This window comes from Canis aureus, chromosome 4 (assembly GCF_053574225.1).
Source record: "Canis aureus isolate CA01 chromosome 4, VMU_Caureus_v.1.0, whole genome shotgun sequence".
NCBI lineage: Eukaryota > Metazoa > Chordata > Mammalia > Carnivora > Canidae > Canis > Canis aureus.
The window spans coordinates 9,752,769-9,770,174 of record NC_135614.1 but is presented as its reverse complement, the minus strand read 5'-3'; the positions used below and the strand labels follow the sequence as shown (position 1 = coordinate 9,770,174).

At 44.4% G+C, this 17,406-nt stretch overlaps 1 long non-coding RNA gene across 2 annotated transcripts in view; it reads left to right on the top strand.

Moving 5' to 3' along the window:
• Positions 1 to 5,069, top strand: part of LOC144312162 (uncharacterized) — a 28,643-nt gene extending 23,574 nt beyond the window's left edge. The window contains exon 4 of one of the 2 annotated variants that reach the window (XR_013377595.1): positions 3,677 to 5,069. This is a non-coding gene — a long non-coding RNA (uncharacterized LOC144312162). The remainder of the gene's footprint in view (positions 1 to 3,676) is intronic. The other variant, XR_013377594.1, reaches the window with a different exon arrangement.
• The last annotated feature ends 12,337 nt before the right edge of the window (positions 5,070 to 17,406 follow it).

Genomic DNA, 17,406 nt, shown 5'->3' with positions numbered 1-17,406 from the left:
TCCAATAACCAAAGATTACTTCTAAAAAGGGTGTTTTCACTCACAGGAAACAAAACAAACTTAGTATTTGTGAGGCTCAACAAAGAGAAATCAGAGCCAATACTATCCTGACACATAATAAGGGCTAAATAAAGGTTGGCTATTATCATTCATTCATTCAACACATATTGAATGCCTATCATATATAAGGCTCAGTTGCCGAGGAATTAGGGATACAAAGCATAAAATTAGTTCTAGTAAGAAAAGGGAAAGAGGTAAGTAAACAAATGAATGCAGTTGAATGTGATCGGTGCTACGATAGAAGAAACTTCTGGAATGAGGAGGAGATCTCCGGAGGGACCAGATGTTTCCTGGAAGGATGAATCCTGAGCTGGATCATAAAGATGGAGGCATGAGGTCAGGTAGTGGGAGCATCTTGCTTACATAAAGGAACTGTGAGCAGAGAAAGCCTGGCTTGTCTGGAAACACCAGAGAGTTCAGCATGGTAGAGATGAAGAAGGTTGGGTGAGCAGGGTCAAGAGATGGGGTCAGAGAGGTAAGGGAGCTGGCTGTGTGTGCCCTCCCCCAAGGAAATTGAGGGTCACTGAAATATTGTAACCACAGCAATTAGATGATCAGATATCTGAGTATTATATTTCAGGAACTGTATGTACTGACTATATATGTTATCTTATTTAAGCTACTTAATAATACCCAAAAGTTAGACATTTTCCCTTTTACAGATGAGAAAACCAAGACTTATAGAGATTGAGCACCTTGCCCAAAGGCACACAGTTATTAAGTGGCAAGAACTGGAATTTGAATCCAGACCTTCCAGGTCCCAAATCATGATATTGTTTCTCTTTCATCCATGATATTCACTATGATATTGCCCTGTACCCATTAGTTTTTCAGGACTCCATAGGGGAACACTTTAGGGCAGAGTCCAGGACAGTAGGAATGAGGAAGGAGAGACTGGGGTATATTCAAGAGGGCCTAAGGAAGTAGAATTTGCAGGAATTGGTAAATTGAATGGGAGGGCAGCTGGATTGATGATGGTGCCATTTGACCAAAGGGACTAGAGAGGAGGAGGAGCAGGATTTAGAGCAAGGTAATGGTTTCTATTTGGGTCAAGTGGAGTCCAAGTAATGTGTGGGGAAATTATGTGGAAAGTGTAGTACTCCGAAGTCTTCGGGGTCTAAGCTCAGAAGAGAGACACCAGCTGGAGAAGTAGAGGAGGGAAATGTAAGCTTGGGTGTGGGAGGTGAAGCCAGGTGAAGGGTGTACCGTGAGAAGAGAAAGCTGGTGACAAATATGGGCCCTGGCATTGAGGTGAAAGTATTTAGGGTTGTTGATTTCCTAGACAATTGTCTAAGGAATTAGTATTTTCTAGTAGTATCTGCAGAGGTGAGGCATCTGTGTTTTCTTGAATGAGATTACAAATTTATTCCTTCATAGAGTAGATCACACAAGAAATTCTTATGTCATAGTGAAAAATCATACCTTATATGATCCTAATGTAAAGGCTTGTTTGTAAGCTCTCACAATAAGTAAAAGGGCTTCGCCAAGAAAGAAACAAAATTAGCAGCCCCTGACATGGGAGAATGTGTCACTCAAAGACAGACATTCTATTCAGACCCATAAATGTCAACCTCTGACCCAGAAGCCCATACATGGGCTTCTTCATGCATTTCTGTTGACAGAAGTTTCAAGTGCTTAAGGGATCTATTTATCCTTTATTCATCACTTCTGTGCATTAATTTATGAAGTTCTATGAGGTCATTGAGTAGGCATCAGAAGAGAAAATGCATTTCATGGTTTACCACAGACAGAGTTCCCATAACACATTATGTAAGATAACAAGGTCTGTTGAACAGGCCAGAGTCTCCAAGTGGCATAGGCAGAGGTGGTCATTTTTTTTTTTTTTCCCCTGGACCCAGAGATTCCCACTCTGGAATGTTTTTTTTTACATCAGAAAGGGTGAAAGTCCAAAGACCAGTACAATTTTTACCAAATACTGTGGGCTGAACTGTATCCCTCCAAAATTCATATGTTGAAGTCCTAAACTTTAGTGCCTAAGAATGTGACAGTATTTGGAGAAAGTTCTTTAAAGTAATTGAGTTTAAATGAGGTCATTGGGATGGGCCCTAATCCAGTATGACCAGTGTCCTTATAAGAAGAGGAGATCTGGGCCCAGACACACAGACCTCGTGAAGGCTCAGGAAGAAGACGGCCATCTACCAGTGAGCAGAGAGGCCCCAGGAGAAACCAACCCTGCCAGCCCGTGACCTAGGACTTCTAGTCTCCAGACCTGTCAGGAAATAAACTCCTGTTGCGTCTGTGGCACTTGGGTACAGCAGCCCCAGGAGACAAATACCTCAAAAGGGGAGGGAGGGCATCTTCTCTCTACAGGACTACAAACCAACACGTGGGCCGATCTAGGTGGAGAATTCTGGCCTGTACAGTGGGATGCCCCCTTAGACTCGCAGCTCTCCACGCTTGCCTGATTGTTACAAACGCAATGCTTCAGTCCGGGAAAGAGACAAAGCTGCTTTCAAAGGACGGCAGGAAACGGTAACCTGAAACTCCATCTCTGCAAAGGCCGCAAATAAAAGCAGATGTGTGTGCAATACGTTTTGCCTTCTGCCTGAATTTTCTTTGGTCAAAGCTTGGTAACTTGGACTCGGCCGTGTGCGGTTTACCAGCAATCGCTGGCAACCGGGTGGGGGAGGGCAGGCATCCAAGAGAGGTGAGGGGAGTCGGGGGCAGGATGGTAGGTAAGGAAGGGCCCAAGATGCTCCCTGCTGGGCCTGTTCATAGGTCTTTGTTTGAAAAAGATGCAATTTCTCCAATCAGACTTTGCTGAAAGAGAGCTCTGTTTAGCGTCAGCCCTGGTAAGATTAAAGCCCTTTCAGAAGGAAGCAGGAAGGAATTTTAATCTGCTAGCTCTTCTCTCTTTGAATTTGTTTCCTACAAGAAAATCTAGCCAGCTGATTTTGAAAAAGATGCATGCAGGTTCAGTTCTCTGGGTTGTAATATATTTTCTCCTTTATGTGGGTTATAATTTTGGACTGTTTCCCTTTTTCTTCTTTTTCTCCTTTTCTCCCGCCCCCTTTAAACAGGGAGCACCTGGGTGGTTCAGATGGTTAAGCTTCCGACTTTTGGTTTGGGCTCAGCTCATGATCTCAAGGTTGTATTATTGAGTGCTGCATTGGGTTCTGCTCTCAGCGGGGGCATCTGCTTGAGATTCTCTCTCCATCTGCTTCTCCCACTCCTGCTCTCCTTTTAAAATAAATAAATAAATCTAAAAAAATAAAAAATAAACAGAGACTCTTTTTAATATGCCTATCAAAAAACACAAAAGACACTTCCCAGCTCAGCATCTTGCTGCGTTATCTGTTAAACCCCAATCCTGCTTGTAAACTATCAGAGGTAAGGGTCTCCCAGAGCAGGGTGGAATGTGATGTGGCCTCGGCACATCTAAAGTCACAGACATCATTCACCTATGGGTCAGTAAGGAGCATGGGAGATGGAGGGGGTGGATGCTAAGGCATATTTATCTAGTGGCCTCTTCCTTGGCTCTGACTACCCTCTACATTCTGTATGAGCTACTGTCCTGGGTGGTGTTCTGGTCTAATCTGAGCTAATGCCTTTCATTGATGTCTCACGCCAAATGATTTCTTCTTTTTGGGCCCAGGTCTATCTACCTTTCCCTGAACCACCCTGACGGATTATCGGAGAGTCTCTGTTCCTCTGACCATCAGTTCTTTAACAAGGCAAAGGACCAGCAGGAGGAGAAAAACCCCTAGGGGCTGCCCCACCCAAGCTCCCTGAAGACCTGCCAATGTGGACCCTGCTCCTGGAGGAAATCCCACAAGAAATGGGGAGAGGAACCTAAGAGGAAAGGCTGCTGGTCAACTATTGTGCCTAAGAACAAAGAAAACAGCTCCAGACGGTGGGAAAACACTCCCAAGCTTTCCTGATGCAGGACAGGAAAGAGGGGGTTGAGGGGGCAGAGAAGACGTGAGGGGGCAAGAAGCAGATGGTGGAGAAAGCAAACACAAAGTCACCACCAGCTGCAGAAAATGCTCTGAGAAAATAGGGACTGGGGGTGGTTTTCCTGGAGCAGCTGGGCTTGAAAAGCTGCTGCCTAAAACTCAGGGTCGTGGATCTGAGTCCTCATGGCCACTTGCTGCCAGCCGGACCGTGGAAACCTCAGATGATGGTGGAAGCCGCGGTACTCAGAGCTAAGTCTAGCTTTCACATGATGTGAAAGCCTTTGCATTGTCATCACACACCTGAACCCAAGGGTGCTGTGAAGGCCTAACCGAGGAGCAGGGTCAAAGTGCACAAACACCAGGAGACCCCTTCCTGCCCGTCCACCCCCACGCCCAGCCATCCCAGGGAAGCTGGCACAGCAGCATGTACAGCTGTGTGTATAGCCAGCGTGTTTTTTAAGATTTTATTTAGTTATTCATGAGAGACACACAGAGGCAGAGCCATAGGCAGAGGGAGAAGCAGGCTCCCTGTGGGGACCTGATGTGGGACTCAATCCCAGGACCTTAGGATCACGACCTGAGCCAAAGGCAGACGCTCAACCGCTGAGCCACCCAGGTGTTCCTGTCTCTGGGTGTCTTACAGCTGATTCACTGTCGAACCAAACCAGAGGGCGATCCCAACCTGCGGGTTCACGCTAGTGGGATGTGCTGGTAGGGCCAGGGCGAGTGGGATTGGAAGGCCCCAGAAAGGCCTTCTTTTTGCTGCCCCTCAGTTGTCATCCTCATGTCTGCGTCTTATGGCTTAGAGGCCAGAAGGAGCCCAGTGATCACCTGGGACCCCAAGTCCCCTTGATGGCAGAGTCACTGTCTACTGATGTGGTTTTTAAACTGCTTGTGAGGGAACCCCTCAAAGACACACAAGCAGAGGAAGCAGGAAACTGACCCTCCCTTGCTTCCACAGAGCAGCCCCAGTGTCATCTCTTTTTTGTATATGTTGGGCTCTGGATAAGACTTTATTTCAATAAAGGCTTTAGTTGAGGTTCTTTGGTTGAAAGCTGCAGAAACCCACTCAGGCCGCTAAGCCAAGCCAGGATTTACTGGGAGCCCAGCAGGAGGGCCCTTTAGTGTCTGCTGCTGGACCCAAAGCACTCAGACCCTAGCTGAGCCATCCCCTTGCCTGGCAAGTGTGTAAGGTCTTGGGGGAGGCCCTGGGGCCACAGCAAACCCCCCCAACACGTGAGGCTCGGGGAGAAGCTGGATAATAACAAAATAACAAGCACCGGGCCAAACATTTTGGTAATCAATGTGATTAGAAGAGAATGGTCATAAAATCGCCACCTGTTCACTCCTCTGACCTCCCCGACCCCTTGAGATGTGGTGAGACAGCTGGCCCCGAGTGGTGTGTCAAACCTGCGCTTCCCTGATGCGTGCAGGAGCAAGCGCCACAGCAGACAGGTAATGGTTCTCTCCAGGCCTTGCCTCGGGGACACCTGATTACCTCTGCCGTGCCTGCTCTGCCTCCGTGGACTCCACCCTCGCCCCACCAGTCCCAGCCCTTAGCACTTGGAAGCCTTCCTGGTGCAGCGCGGGGAGGGGGAGGCGCTGGGGGCACAGAGGCAAGGGGGCAAGAAACAGAGGGCGGAGGAAGCCAACACGGTGTGGCCACCAGCTGCAGAAAGTGTCATTGCAAAAGGCCAAAGTGTGACTCTGGCTTCCCTGAAAGGGTATCAACACCCCACAGAGGGCAGGATCACGGTCAAGACGGCCAGCTCTGGCACACCACTGGCGTGTGTTTAAAGAACATGCAATCAGGTAGACTGCTCTCGGGCCCAATTCTGGAAGGCTCTACACAGAATTTGCCTCATTTTAATGAAATAATAACAAAAACTCAGCATTACCAGTAGCCCCTTTGTTGTGACTATAACCTCCTTGCTCTTCTTGACTCCTGACTCCCAGATCAAACTTTACCAAGAGCAATTGAACCTCTCTACAGGTGTTCTATCCCCTATAGGGTAGGAAATAGGAGGATGGTGTTTCTGGATCTCTCTGGAACAGTGAGGAATTGCTGAAGTTCTAGTTCAGGTCATCCTGATTGCTAGACTCATCTAGAACCTCTTGCGGGCCTGTTCATGTTTGTTCACAAGCTTCGGTGGTGATTATTAAGTGGTTTTTCCCCTTATTTGAGCACATGTTGAGAAGCCTTGCCATATTGCAAGTTGCCATATGGCACATAGATAACTCATCCCCAACCGTGGGCCAGAGACACCACAGTCTCAGCCTTAACTGACTGTCCAAGGTAAGATCTAGAACTCTGACACGGAGTACAATTCAGACAGGGGAAGAACATCTCTCCCAAGCCAAAGCTTTGGCTCCAGGTTCTTTGATCACCTGTGCCTAGCCCCTCCGGGCCCCACCTGGGGCCATGTTAGCACCTGACGGATGCATTGAGTGTCTGATGAATGGATAATAGAATCACAACGTTGCATATTCCACACATGATTATTTAATACAGGTTTTGTTTCAACCCTCCCGCAGGCCTGAGACATCAGAAACAATGCTCCTCAGGGTCATTCTTCTTCACTTGTCCCCTGAACCCAAGCGAGAGGAAGCCACACTAACACTATCTTTCCCTGTGAGACAGATAAGGTCTTCTTTAAAGCTTCTTTTTGAATTTGGAAAAGGGACAAATATTTAGGTGTACCTTATATCCCCCAGAGTGGTGTTTAACTGTAGCTGCTAAAAAAATAATAAAATAAAATAAAATAAAATAAAATAAAATAAAATAAAATAAAATAAAATAAAATAAAATAAATAAAATAAAATAAAATAAAATAAAATAAAATAAAATAAAATAAAATAAAAATAACTGTAGCCGCTAGAAAAAGATGCCAAGACAAAGGTGTCATCAGATGGAGGCAAGACTGCAGTACTTGTTGCTTTTGCATTAAGTATACTCCCTGTCATCCAGCAAGCCCCCGGTGTCCACATGAGCCTTCTTTCACTTACAGAACTCAACACTGGTCTGCCCAGAGGCCTGATCCTCAAAAGACTGGGATACTTACCTGTGTATCTATCAATTAGATATTTGAACTTGTACTTACTTAAACTCCACTCTGTACCAGAAAGGACTTAAAGCAATGACCAGGATTGGGGTTGCGGGGAAGTTGAGAATGGTGGAAATAATCCCAGACTGAGATTTCGAATCTCCGAGAACAGTCCAGCCACTTACCACTATGCGACCATCTGCTTCCTCGGCTAGAAAGTGAGGAATCTGAATTTCCAGCCCTGATGGTCAATGATCTGAGATATGAAGTGACAAGGGTAAAAAATGGAATATAATCTGAGAAATCTGGACCCTGTTATAGGGCCTCTTGGCATCCTGGAACCTTAGCATGGTTTCCAATTTTCCAAGGGACAGAAGTGCAGCTTCAATAGAAATCTATGACTTGGGACTTTATCCCAGACTTCAATCAACAAAGCAAAACAAACACAAAAAACTTCTTATTCTCACCAGATGTATATACATCACCCTTTGGGGATGATGCAACCAGAGAGCATTTCTGTGATTCATTATGCCCCAATAAACATGTTGGAAAAGAGAAAAGAAAAAAACCCAGCTGCTCCTTTTAAAAGATTATTTTATGTCACTGCTAATAAATAAACTTTTAAAAACCTGGAAGCCCTCTGAGTAGTTGCTTTTCTAATGCCTGTCTCTGAAGCTGCCGTCAAAATCCAGAAGAAAGCAGTCCAACACAAGCTACTCCATCTAGAGGCAGAGCGGCCAAACTGCCCCCTCACCACACTCCCCTGCTCTGACTGCTCTTCTGAAGTCTCCGGAGCCTAATGGCTTGGCCACAGGAACCTGGCCTCCTTCCTGAGCAGCCACACATTTCCATGGTGCTTCTAACACATCGGCTCAGGTAAGGCTTTGCTCCTTTACTGGGTAATGGAGACTCAAAGAACTAGAGTTTCTGCCCTTCAGGACTTCACAATCAAGCCTAGTGAGGGAGCCAGGATGACAACATGACGCGGTATAGCATAGTTATGGGCTGAATTTTGTGTCCCTCTCAAATTCATAAACTGAACTCCTAACCCCTAGTCACTCAGAATGTGACTGTACGAGAAAGTGCTTTTAAAGAAGCAATCAAGTTAAAATAAGATGTCCTTCCAAGCACAGATTAGGATTAGACCCACAGAGGGAAGAGCATGTAAGGACACAGAGAAACAGTCCTCTGCCAAACCAAGGAGAGAGGCCTCAGGAAAAGCCAACCCTGCCAACACCTTAATCTAGGATTTTCAGCCTCCAGAACTCCAAGAAACTAGATTTCTGTAGTTTAAGTAGCCTGGTCTGCGGTACTTTGTTATAGCAGCCCATGCAAGCTAAGACACATGGGTCCTCATCCATTCATTCACTCATTCATTCATTCATTCAAAGAAAAGATGTAGAGCACCTATTGTGTAACTCTGTGCAAGATCTGAACCTACAGAGCAAAAGATAGTATCATCATGGTCGTCAGAAATGGTCAATGGTGGGGGCACCTGGGTGGCTCAGCAGGTTGAGCATCCGACTCTTGGTTTCAGCTCAGGTCATGATCTCAGGGTCATGGGATTGAGTCCCACACAGAGCTCCATGCTCAGTGAGAGTCTGCTTGAGATTCTCTCTCTCCCTCTGTCCTCTTTTGCACATGCACACTTTCTCTCCAATAAATAAATAAATCTTTAAAAAAAAGAAAGAAAGAAATGGCCATGGGTTAGTGAAGAAGACAGATACTATATGCATTTAAGTATTCTTTTTTTTAATTAAAAGATTTTATTTATTCATTCATGAGAGACACAGAGAGAGAGAGAGAGAGAGGCCGAGACATAGGCAGAGAGAGAAGCAGGCCCCCCATGTGGAACCTGATGCAGGACTCAATCCCAGGACCCCAGGATCATGACCTGAGCCAAAGGCAGATGCTTAACCACTGAGCCACCCAGACGTCCCCACATTTAAGTATTTTTATGATGTGTTATTGTGGAGGGATTTTATTTATTCACATCCCACATTGTTCTGAAAATGATTTATTTTTTTTAAGATTTTATTTATTTGAGAAGAGAGAGCATATACAAGAGAGGGCATGAGCAGCAGAGAGGGGCAGAAGAGAGGAGAACAGACTCCTCACTGAGTGGGGAGCCCAATGTGGGGTTCGATCCCAGGACCTCAGGATCATGACCTGAGCTGAAGGCAGATCCCTAACCGACCGAGCCACCCACAAGCTCTGAAAATGATTTCAAAGTATTAACAGACTTTGTAAAGGCTAGGATGATTAACCCAGAGGAGGAGTTTAGAAAAATTTCAGAGATGAATTTCATAGGTAGATGAGCTAGGGCCACACTATAACTTTCTTTTTTTTATTATTTTAAAAGACTTTATTTGTTTATTCATGACAGAGAGAGAGACAGAGACAGAGAGAGAGAGAGAGGCAGAGACTCAGGCAGAAGGAGAAGCAGGCTCCATGCAGGGAGCCTGAGGTGGGACTCGATCCCAGATCTCCAGGGTCACACCCCAGGCTGAAGGTGGCGCTAAACCGCTGGGCCACCGGGGCTGCCCCACACTATAACTTTGACAGGCTCTAGGCACTTTTCCCTTTGTGGGTAAAAAATTTTTTTAGTTATGTTTTACTAATGGAACTGGTAAAGACATATACATTAAAACATTTTCTTTGATCTAAACTTTCATTTTTCTTTCTTGATTTTAAAAGAAATTACATTTTCTTGGGTCCCTAAAAACACTCTAGATTCTAGGCACTGTGACTCCAGTCTGATGTGGAAGTCAACCATGGAGATGAGGAAAAGGCATCCTACATAAGGGATTAAGGCCAGGAGACAGTACAGCACATTTGTAAAATTGCAATTTCATGGGGTGCCTAAGTGGCTCAGTGGGTTAAAACATCTGATTTTGGCTCAGGTCATGATCTCAGGGCCCTGGGATGCAGCCCCATGTGGGGCTCCCTGCTCAGCGGAGAGTCTGCTCATCCTTCTCCCTCTGCTTTCTGCTGCTCCCCATCCCCCACACTCATGCTTTCTCTCCCAAATAAATAAGATCTTTTAAAAAAAAAATCGCAATTTCACTGTGACTAGAGCCCCAGGGGAGCTAAGGGAAGGAGAAGCTGAAGAGGCAGACCTGGGTCAGCTGAGAAAGCTCTGGAGTGCTACACAAAGGCAATGGTATGCTGGTAAATGCTTCAACAACGAGCTCTCTGGAGGAAAAAAAAGCTCTGATTGTAGTGTCTGCTGATTTCTGGCTGTAAATGCTCCCACATGGCCGATTCAAGCTGCTGCCATGATGTCACTGAACAGTGCTGGGAAGGGGTGGGTGCTGTGAGTTCTTGCAAGCCATGCAGCCAGGCTGCAGCGCGCTCTGCATAGGCAGTGAGGAGTGCCCTCATTGGGCAGAATCAGTCACACGCCCATTCCTAACCTAAATCTCTAACAGTGAGGATGGGACTTCTCTTGTATGGCATCAATTCCTGGAACCAGGGTTCGGATCAGCTTCCCCTGAAGCACAGGGGCTATCTGAGAAGGGGAGGATACCAGAACAAAATTGAGATTCTGTGAGGAAAGACGTGGGCAATGTCATTGGGAAGAAAGAAGCGAATGGATCCTGGGTTCCCACTCTGGTAAGACAGGGAAGATGGATTAGGCCAGGGAAAGAGGGGAGACCAATGGGGACTCTTTTGTAATTGACAGGGTAAGAGATCATCAACAGCTGACTGGAAATGGTGATCACAAAAAGGGGGAGAGAAAGAGATGGATTCAGGGAATGTGTTGGAGAGACTTAATAGCCACACTAGAGAAGAATTAGAAGGAGTTCTTAGCTGTTGGTGGAGACACCAACCAATACAGGGGGCATAGACACACACAACCAACGATGAAGATAATGCATCCGGTTTTGTATATTTTGGCTATATGTTGGACATTCATGAAGATGATGTAGGTTTGGAGTGGCCTTGTTGTGGACTGGAGCCAATGGCCAAGAAAGAATTCTTGAGACTTTTGGTGCAAAAAGGTGACTTTACTAAAGCACAGGGACAGGACCCGTGGGCAGAAAGAGCTGCGGCCCCAGAGTTGTGAGGTGTGACTGATTACATACTTGGGAGCTGGGGGAGCTAAGGACCAAAGGAGGTTTCCCAAAAGACTTTCATATGCTGAAGAAGACTCACAGGACCCTGGAGGCCTGGCTATTGTCAAGCTAAAGTTGTTTTTCCCTCTAGTAAGGCATTAACAGTAAGGCAGTTGGGAGTTCCCTAGAGGAATGCTGTACTCTGCCTGCCTCAAGAATTTGTCAATGGGCTGCAGGTTATAAAGAAATTTAATTTCATTTGGATTCCCTTCTGCCTTTGTTTCCCAACATCACTGTGGAGCAAAGGGTGATGTTAGGGCTCCAGGAAATTGAGTCTATGGGTCTCTGGGAGTTTGGCGATTGATAAGAATGTTTTTTCCTTGTAAATCACTAAGACATTTGTAAACTGATGGACACTCAGGTCCTGCAGGACTGTGATCTCAACCAGTTAACCATTTGTTTATTCCCTTAGTTTTAGGGCAGCCTGGAGTGCCTGAAGAAAGTCCAACAGATCCCACCCAGGAGTTGGGAATGGTGGGTGGAGAGTTTCGGGGTGTCACCTTGTGCTTTGCCTTCTGCTCCCTCAACAAAGAGATGTCCTGTACGGAATTGAAAAACGGGACTGAACTCAGAAGGGAGGCAGGAACCAGAGAAATTGATGAGCTGTCATTAGAGAGGTGGTTGCTATAGGCCTGCATGACATTGCCTTGGGGAAACATGTAGACTGAGAAAAGAGGGGAGAGGAGAGAAGTTTGTTAAATACAATATTGAGGGATGTGGTGGGAAAAGATGATGCAATGGAGAATAACCTGCATTTGAGGGCCTCCCTGGCCTTATAGACCTAGACAGGACTGCTTGCAACCCCACCGCCCAGATTCTGCAAGCTTCCAGGAACTGCCTCTGTCCCAGGCCTGGCCCTCAGTACCTGAATCCTGGAGGTGGCCTCTGGGACCCCAGAGTCACTGGCCTGTGAAGCTCAGCACTTCCATTTCCTAGCCCTAGATCAAGAGCAGTAACAAGAATATAGATCTTACAGAAGATTTAGAAGGAGAGATGATGGACATGGTGGGCAGGGCGGCGGGGACGACGACAACTTAGAATCTATATGGTAGTAGATACTTATGTTTTCCTAAAGTCCTATTGGGATTCACCACCTTTTGTAAAAGAACAAAAACACAACTGAGTAAATGTGAAGATCTAGTTGGTTTTATGAAGTGACCCATAAATGGAGCAGCATCGCACCCAGTAAGTAGAGTGGTGCTCCAAGGAGTTTCTCAAAATGGAAGGTTTTTATAGGAAGGAGGGTGGGGTGAGAAAGTTATTAGCAAATGAAAAACAAAGGGTTGTTCCAGGCAAAGTCATCTGCCTTTGGGGGTAAAGGCAGGGGGTCTTATTAAATGGATGACTTCATCTTGCTTTGGAGGAATGAAGAGGGCCCAGGCCATAGATTACCTCCTTGTTGGTCAGGAAATTCCTGAGTGACTAGTCAAGACTTCCATTCTAGGCGGAGGTTGAAACTGCAATTAGGTTAGGGGTTTAAGGCCCTGTTTGGTGAGTTGGCTTAAGTGACGCCATCTTGGGACCCTGGTGTTCTTTTTAACAAATGCTGCCATAACCCTGTATAACTTCCTGGGTATGATAAGAGCTCAATATATATTTTCTGAATAAGTTAATTAATAAAGATTATTTTTTGTGATCCTCCCCCAAAACCAGGCACCAGATTTCTCTTTCTCCTACCCAGAGTCCACCTTGGCCCAACAACCTTCAGACTTCTTGCTAGAGCACACAGCTCACTTCTCTGCCTCAAATTGGCAATCACGAAGCCAGCAAGCTGCTTTAGCATAACTAAGGATTTGTTTTTATCATATCATGATCCCTCCTTAGACATCCTGTTAGGGTTAGAAAAAAACAAAGCATAGTGTGCCTTTGGCTTGGGTCCTGATCCCAGGGGCCTGGGATTGAGTCCTGTATCGGGCTCCCCTCAGCAAGCCTGTCTCTGCCTCTCTCTGTCTCTCATGAAAAAATAAAGAAAATCCTTTTAAAAACACACATTTTTTTTTATTACAAAAGAAAAACAGAATAATGTAACGCAATGTGGGCCACTCTTACCTAGTGAACACGGTTTTAAAGTATGAAATAATCAATCTTATGTTTTGTTAGAATCAAGAGAGCTGCGTGTGGGTGACTGATTTACTAGAAAGACAAAAGCAGTGGTTCTCAAACCTGGCTACACACTAGACCTTCCTGGGAGGCTCTAAACCCCTGATGCCCAGACTTACCCCAGGCCTCTCCTGTCAGAACCTCTGTGGTCAGGACCCAGACACTCAGAGCTGACCCCTGTGAGCATAGCGGTGAGCTGGCAGGAGTTGGGGCAGTCCTCTGCTGGTAAGATGCCACGTCAAAAATGAGGCTGTGGAACTCTGGGTCTTCCCTCCAGGATTCAATCTGGGATTTGGCCACATACAAATGTAGAAAATAAGCAGTGCAGAACTCTGAGGATTTTGGGAATAAATAACATGTTACTACCATCTGCATTAACTCTCCCCTCAAGAACGTGGGCTAATTCCTTTGCGTATGTCACAGTGAGGCAGGAGGGTGGTAAGGACAGAGGAGCATTAACTGCAATGGCAGAGGCCTGGATTAGGAGACTGTAGGAACATAATGTTCTCACTGATGTCTAGGAAGCTTATTTTCCCAAATTTCACAGCTCAGGACAATGCCCTCAGAATTTACAGCCCATGCATGTCTCTTTGGTTCAGATCCAATGATTTTTCTCACCGAAATTCAATGGATCAATTTTCTAAAAGGAAGATGGCAACAGAAAAAAACAAAAACAAAAACAAAAACAAAAACCCTCTTCTTTTGGTTGTCAAGCTCTTCAGAGTCTTTTCTTCATGGTTGACACAAATCCCTAACCCTTCATTCTCTTTAATTACCTCATTCCATAGATCCCTCTCAGACACAGGCAGAGCTGATTCCACTTTCAAAGTGGACAATCTTTCTCCATCCAAGTCCCAGTGGAATGTGAGCTCCATTTGGACAAAGTCTTGTCTCTTGAGTCCTTAGCACCAGGCTTTCAAGACCTTTTCGTTGAATGAATAATTCAGACTCGCTGGCTTGTTGGAGAGTTTCTTAAAACCTGACGCCCACTTTCCCCTAAATGTGCTAAGAACACAGTGGACAGATGTGTCTTCCTGTTGTTACTGAACCCAAGGGCTTCACCACTGGGGGCGCAGCAAATTGAACACAACCCGAGGAAATGCTGGAAGCAAAGACTTTTATTACTTGTTACAAGTAAGGAGACAAGGAGGTGGTTCTCAAAGAACCGTCTCCCCGAGGGGTTAGTACAGTTGACTTTTATTCAGTGTATCAGGGCCCAAGGACAGGAGCTTGCATAGGATCTTTCAGTTCATTCAGTTGCACATTCCTAGAGCTTCTGCGCGCTAGTGTTTACATTGCATGTTCACAAATTGATGGAGAACTACCCCCGCCCCAGGAGGAGATCTTAGTATTATAATGAGCTAAAGGTAATTTTAGGACAGCTCAGGGTGGCTGTTCCAATCTGGCTCAAACTGGCTCAGGTAAGGGGCTGCAGGTGGGTCACATCTAACAAGGGGCTCTGGGGGGTGGGGTGGGGGAGGGAGAGGGACACCTAGTGAGCTTCTCCTGGGCTGGGACTATTGGTTCAGCAAAACAAAACAGTCCTTCCCTGCTTTTGTCCCTCTCCTCCCTTCTGCCCATAGATTTCAGCCCTCTAATTTGAGTAACTCCCCATTGCATCCTAACAAGCAGTGTCTCTACTTTTAATTCTTCTGTAGACTTCTCAGCAGTGGAATTGCTGGATCACGTGGTAATGCTGTGTTTAATCTTTCTAGAACCTGCCATACTGTTTTCCACAGGGGAGCACCATGTATTGTTTTTTTTATAACCAAAAACTCGTTAATTTTTTTTTTTAAAAGCAGGTGAAAACTGCAAACAACATTATCCTTAGTAGGTCTCATCATCCAGTGGTAAAGCCCAAGTAAGTTGTTTTCTAAGAAGGAAGGAAATTATGACCTATGGTACAGCATGGATGAACCTGGAGGACGTCATGCTGAGTGAAGTAAGCCAGTCACAGGACAGGTAATACCTATATTCCACTCATAGGAGGAACCCAGAATAGTCAAATTCATGGAGACGGGAGGTAGAGGGTCTGCCAAGGGTAGGGGGGGATGAGGTTTAGTGTGCTATTGTTCAGTGGGGATAGAGTTTCAGTTTGTGACAACTTTGAATTTACTCAATGCTCCTGAACTGTACATTTAAAAATAGCCAAGATGGTAAATGTTATGCTCTATGTATTTTATACCATATAAATAAGCAAAAATAAAAACATATTGGTTGCAGAAAAGTATAAAGAAAGGGCATAAAACCAATCACGAGGGACCCCTGGGTGGCTCAATGGTTGAGCGTCTGCCTTCAGCTTAGGGCATGATCTGGATGCAGGGATCAAGTCCCACATTGGGCTCCTTGTGAGAAGCCTGCTTCTCCCTCTGCCTGTGTCTCTGCCTCTCTCTGTGTCTCTCATGAATAAATAAATAAAATCTTTAAAGAAAAAAAAGCAATCATGATCTCACTATTCAGAAATAACTATAAACAGTTTGGTGTATTTCCTTCCAGTCTTTTTTCAAAAGTCATGTTAGTGTGGTGAGTTTGTGACCATGCATGGACACATGCACACCCATATGCACACACTGTATACATATATGCAGCACTTATATTTTTATATAAAATTAGGATTAAACTGCTATTTATCATAGGAAATAAACTGAGAGTTGCTAAAAGGATAGAGGTAGGGTGATGGGTTAACTGGGTTATGGGCATTCAGGAGGGCGCATGATGTAATGAGCACTGGGTGTCACTGATCTCTACCTCTGAAACTAAAAATATATGTTAACTAATTGAATTTAAATTAAAAAACCCTGCTATTTAGTTTTTATTTAGCCTTTTTACTTAATCATATATATATATATGTATATATATATATATATACATATATATATATATTTTTTAAACCTATTTTACCTCTAAAAAATTTTTTAGGGGCACGTGGGTGGCTCAGTTGGTTAAGCATCTGCCTTCAGCTCAGGTTATGGTCCCAAGGTCCTAGGACTGAGCCCCACATTGGGCTCCCTGCCCAACAGGGAGTCTGCTTCTCCCTCCTCCTCTCCGTGATCTCTCTCACTGTCACTCTTGCAGAGAAATAAATAAAATCTTTGAAAAAAAACCTTTAAAATTTTTTTAAAAATTAAAAAAAATTAATTCCAGTTAATTAACATACAGTGTTACATTAGCTTCAGGTATACAATATAGTGATTCAGCAATTCCATACATTACTCATGCTCATCTTCATAAGTGTACTCTTAATCTCCTTCAACTGTTTCACCCCAACCCCCACCTACCTCCCTTCTGATGACCATCAGTTTTGTTCTCTATAGTTCAGAGTCTTTTGTCTCTTTTTTCTATCTTTGTTTTGTTTCTTAAATTCCACCTAGGAGTGAAATCATATGGTATTTCTCTTTCTCTGACTGACTTATTTCACTTAACATAATACACTCTAGTTCTATCCATGTCATTGCAAATGGTAAGATTTCATTCTTTTTATGGCTAATATTCCATTGCGCATTGTATACACACAATGGAATATTACTCAGGTATAAAAAAGAACAAAATGGAATATATATTATATATATATACACACACACACACACACACATACCACTTCTAATTTATCCATTTATCTGTTAATGGACACTTGGACTACTTCCATAATTTGGCTATTGTAAACAATGCTGCAATAAACATAGGGATGCATATATCTTTTCAAATTAGTGCTTTTGTATTCTTTGGGTAAATACCCAGTAGTGGAATTACTGGATCATATGGTAATTCTATTTTTGACTTTTTGAGGAAACACCATACTGTTTTCCACAGTGGCTATACCAATTTGTATTCCTATCAATAGTGTAGGAATACAAATGTGCAGTGTTTTCTGCACATTCTCACCACACTTGTTGTTTCTTGTAATTTTGATTTTAGCCATTCTGATGGCTGTGAGGTGATATTTCATTATAGTTTTAATTTGCATTTCCCTGATGATCAGTGATGTTGAGCATCTTTTCATGTATCTGTTGGCCATCTGGCTGTCTTCTTTGAAGAAATGTCTGTTCATGTCTTCTGCCCATTTTTTAATTGGACTATTTGTTTTTCAAATATTCCTTTTTTTTAAGATTTTATTTATTTATTAGAAAGAGAGAGAGAGGCAGAGACACAGGCAGAGGGAAAAGCAGA